We start from the raw sequence: 5,149 nt of genomic DNA on the forward strand, positions 1-5,149 counted from the left end.
TGTAGACCAGGCTGGTCTCGAACTCACAGAGATCCGCCTGCCTCTGCCTCCCAAGTGCTGGGATTAAAGGTGTGCGCCACCACCGCCCGGCTTAGTTTCTTTATTCATTAACCAATAAAAGCAACACATAGACAGAAGGACCTCCCACACCAGCTTTTGACATGTGGTCCTCATACCAACAGAGAAAGTATTCTGTCCATCGGTCTGTCTCCCCAGCTCTGTCCTCTGTCTTACAGCACTGGAGAGTGAATGTGGGACCCCACACATGCTGGGTGGGTGTTTCACCCCAGGAGCTACAGTCCTTTCTCCCTGACCATCACCCCCATTACTTCTCACCTCCTGTGGCTCCTGCTGAACCCCTTTCTTGCCAACAAGTCTCCCTGATTTTCATGCGTTTTGTGATCCATTGAATCTAATTTTGGGTGCTGTGCCATAAGCATGGCTGTGGGCTTATCTACTGGAACATGGGCAACAAGCCTGAGGCCAGGCCACTCAAGAAAATGACTTCCCTTCTTTTAGCGACCATTAACTCCCAATATCTCCTCGAGGGGATGGGGTCTTACCAGTCCCTTTTCCTGTTTTCCTACTTTATTTTTATTCATTTACTTTTGCTCTTTTTGAGACAGACTATCTCTACATAGAACCGATCATCCTAGAACTTGCTCTGTAGTCCAGGCTGGCCTTGAACACAAAGATCTACCTGCCTCTGTGCCACGTGTTTTGCCTACATGTATGTCTATGCACATGTATGTGTTCCTGGTACCTGTGAAATCCAGAAGAGGGCATCAGATCCCCTGGAACTAGAGTTACAGACAACTGTGAGCTTCCATGTGGGTGTTTAGACTTGAACTCGGGTCCTCTGGAAAAGTAGCCAGTGCTCTTAACCACTAAGCCATCTATTTCTCCAGCTCCCAATTGCTCACATTAAAAAGATTATTTTTTAATTTTATGTGTCTATGTGTGACGTGTGTGCAGGTACCTATGGAGACCTGAAGAGGGCGTCGGATCCCTTGGAATCAGAGTGACAGGCCCTTTACTGGAAACTGAGCAAGTCCTCTGCACTAACTGTTGAGGCTTCTCGCCAGCACCTGTCCCCCACTTTGAACGAGTACAGAAACAAGAAAGACCGCATCTCAGCTTTGGGAGGAAGTACTCCCCATGACCCAGGGCACAATAATGTGTGGGTTAAACCCAGGCGCTCCATCTCTGTGCCTCAGTTTCCCAGCTGCATAATGAGGCCATAATGACAGTGTTGCACCCTCCAGGAGTGTCGCACCCTCCAGGGGTGTTACGAGGACTGAGGAGTGCTTGGAGAGCACTTTAGCGTGGGTCCACAGGAAGCTTGAATTTGTAAACAAACCAAGAGGCCGATAATTACAAGTGGTCATTGCTGGTGAGCCCAAGGTGAGGGACTCATGACAGGGCACATGACAGCCACCTGGAGAGGGCTGGGCAGAGCTGAGTTCCTGTACAGTGGTGAGTGGACAGCCCCGGCCTCCTCACACACAAGAATCCCAGGGAACCAAGGTAAAAGCTTGCTCTGCTCTGCCCTCTGCTCTGGTGGTAAAAGCTTTTAAGTCCAGCACACAGGAGGCTGAGGCAAATGAGTTCAAGGCCAGCCTGGGCCACGTAGTGAGTTCCAGGACAGCTAGGGAGACATAGCTAAACCCAGACTCAATATATATACATATAAAAAGTCAGGGACCGAAGAGGTGGCTCAGAGGTTAAGAGCACCTGTTGATCTTGCAGAGAGGATCTGGGCTCAGTTCCTAGTGTCAGCATGGGGGCTCACAATCATCCACAGCTCCAGCCTTTCCTCAGACACTGGAATATGGTGCACAGACACATGTAGGCGCTACACCAAAATACTTAAAAATCTTTAAAAAGAAGAAGCCAAGTGGCCCTGATGAGGGACTCTGGCAGAACACAAGACTGTAGACTGTGGACAGACAGTACCAGGGAAGATGGACAAGTGACAACCAGTGATGGCTTGGAGAGTCACAGCATCTCCAGACACGCTTCACCTCGCAAACCCAGACGGCATTGCCCAAAAGGATTTCATCCTCTGGGGCAGAGCAGAGCAATGTGGGCTTGTGGGAGGACAGCTCAGCAGTTAGAGCCCCTGCCTAGAATCCCCCAGTGAGGGACTGGGGTGTGGGGATGTGGCTCAGAGGTAGATCACCTACATAGCATATGGGAAGCCCTGGGTTCCAGCCCTATCACAGAGGACAGCAGGGGCAGAAGTACTTTTTAAAATTGCAGCCGGGCGGTGGTGGCGCACGCCTGTAATCCCAGCACTCGGGAGGCAGAGGCAGGCGGATCTCTGTGAGTTCGAGGCCAGCCTGGTCTACAAAGGGAGTTCCAGGACAGGCTCCAAAGCTACAGAGAAACCCTGTCCCGAAGGAAAAAAAAAAAAAGAATTGCAACACAGATAGACGTGAGCTTCCTGCTGATTGCTGCTTCCGGGCTGGATGACCTTTTCAAGCCCAAGTTCTTCCAAGTGTAAAATGGAGAAATTTAAGCCACCCTGTAGGATCCCCTGGGACAATTCCAGTAAAAGATCTGACACTCTCTGCAGGCCAGGTCACAAGGTCAGCGCCTGTCCCCACAGGCCACATCTGGCAGGGTTTGCGTTTTTGCTTCAGCCTAGGCAGAGGTCTTACTTTGTTTATTTAGACAGGGCCTCATTGTTTAGCTCCAGTTTTCTTTGAATTCACATCCATCCTCCAGCCTCACCCTCCTGAGCACTGGGATTACACATCCTTGCAAATGTGAATTACAGGTTCGTGTAGCTAGACAGCAAGCACATTAAAAACAGCAAAATGGGCTTTAAAAGGTGTCAACGAGGGGCTAGTGAGATGGTTCAGTGGGTAAAAGTGATGGCTACCAAGACTGATGGTCCAAGTTCGATCCCCGAGACCCACAAAGTGGATGAAGAGAATATATACTCCTAAAAGTTGTCTTCTGAGCCCCACACATGTGGTGTGGTTCCCTCCCCCAAAACACTAAAAGTTGGTAAACCAGGCTCAGTGGCCTTCAGTTTTAATCCCAGCACCAAGGAGGCAGAGGCATGAGGATCATGAATTTGAGGTCAGCCAGTTCCAAGTTAACCTGTTTTACACAGGGAGGTTCTGTCTCAAATCATTAATAAATAAAAAACATATAAATAGCAAAAATTTTACTGCCTCAAGACCTCCAGACTAAGCATCTAAATATATATAAAAGAATAGGCCCCGTGGTGGTGGTGCACACCTTTAGTCCCAGCACTCGGGAAGCAGAGGCAAGTGGATCTCTTTGAATTTGTGGACAGCCTGGTCTACAGAGTGAATTCTAGGACAGCCAGGGCTACACAGAGAAACCCTGTCTCAGAAAACAAACAAACAAAACCTGCCCAAAACAAAAAAAAAAAACTCAAACAAAGAATGGGATGTTCAGGCCCCTATGGGATGGACAGTGTTTTTTTTTTTTTTTAATTATTACATTTATTTGTGGGCAGGGCTAGGTGTGTCATTGCACAGGGGTGGGGATTGACTCCCCCTGTCTACTTGTGGGTCTAGGTGACAGAACTTAGGCTTGGCACCTTCACTTGCTGGACCAACTTGTTGGCCGGTTTTGTTGTTTTTGAGATGAGTGGCTGGCTATACAGTCTGACTGGCAAGGAACTCAAGACCTTGGAGTCAGCTGCTTGAGCCAGCCCCACCCCCTTTTGTTTTGTTTTTTGACAGGGTTTCTTTGTGTACCTAGTGCCTGTCCTGGAATTGCTTTGTAGACCAGGCTGGCTTCAAACTCACAGAGATCTGCCTGCCTCTGCCTCCTGAGTGCTGGGATTAACGTGTGCCACCCCTGCTCAGCTGAGTAGCACATTTAAAGGCCCACCTGAAACCTTGTAAAAGGTTCAGGATGGAAGGTGGTTCAGTCTCTCCCAGCTCCCCGAGGAAAAGCCATCAGGAAGTCCATCTCTGCAGGAACCATCTTTAAAATTTATCCACAGCCAGACATAGATGTGTGATGCCTAAGGGTCCCCACTCTGGATCACCTCAGCAGCATTTCTTGTTTGGGTTACTTCCTAGGTATCTATCTACCTTGCAGGCTATGTCTCCATGCACAGCCAGAGAGAAACTACGGTAGCTGGTATCCCCTCTTCTCTGCTTGGAGCCGTCAGTAGCTAGCTCCCTTCTTGCTATGAACCCTGCATGCTCACACCCACCCCATCTCGGGGCTTCTCTCTCAATCGCTCCTCCATGGTCCTCAGGCCCAGGCAAGTCCTTTGCTCAGGCAGTTTTCCTTTCCCACCAGGTCCACAAGGTTTCCTCCTCACCCTGCTCAGTGAGACAAGCTGCATCACCATACTGATAACAAGGATTTTTCTTTTTGGATTTCTTGTTTTTGGTTTTTCAAGATAGGGTTTCTCTGTGTAGCCCTAGTTGTCCTGGAACTCACTCCCGTAGACCAGGCTGGCCTTGAACTCACAGAGATCCGCCCCGCCTCTGCTCCCAAGTGCTGGGATTACACGTCACCACCGCCCAGGCTGCTCACTGACCCCAGCATGGCCCCGACCATCTATCTCCCCAGCAGAGCCCCAAGGAGAAAAGGTCTTTGTTTCATTCATCCCATATCCCAGAGCCTAGATCAGTGCTGGTATCCCACACCTGCAAGCCCTGCTCTGGAGAGGCTGATATAAGAAAAGCCTATGCAGTGGACACCCGTCTTACAAACAGCAAACTATGCTAGGTTCCACAGGCCAGGACTGAACTAAAGTGTGTGGGCTTTAAGTGGGGAGCCCCAGGGAATGTAAACATGGGGAAGGAACAGGACAAAGTTTAGGAAGATCAGTGATAATTAAGAAAAGGCCTGTGCTGATGGAGAAAGATCTAGAAGGAAGATTTTCCCCCAAGCAGGAATGGGAGCGTGAGACTGGGTTTGGGAAGGAAGAGACTGTTGGGAACCTGGAATTTGAAGACTTGGGGGTGAGGGGGATGAGGGGATTCTGTGTGTCAGGTGAGGAGACAGGGGAGTCAGGAAGTCAGGAAGACGTGGGACTCGGTGCTAAAAACATATCTGGCTGGGAGGTGACGGCACACGCCTTTAATCCCAGCACTTGGGAGGAAGAGGCAGGTGGACCTCCATTGAGTTCATAGTTCAGGGCCAG

The 5,149-nt window shown here is 49.7% G+C and overlaps 1 protein-coding gene across 1 annotated transcript in view; it reads right to left on the reverse strand.

Moving 5' to 3' along the window:
• LOC101990496 (nectin-2-like) overlaps nucleotides 1-5,149 on the reverse strand; it is a 26,626-nt gene that overhangs the window by 16,159 nt on the left and 5,318 nt on the right. The window lies entirely within an intron of this gene.

Source organism: Microtus ochrogaster, unplaced genomic scaffold (assembly GCF_000317375.1).
Source record: "Microtus ochrogaster isolate Prairie Vole_2 unplaced genomic scaffold, MicOch1.0 UNK74, whole genome shotgun sequence".
Taxonomy (NCBI): Eukaryota; Metazoa; Chordata; class Mammalia; order Rodentia; family Cricetidae; genus Microtus; species Microtus ochrogaster.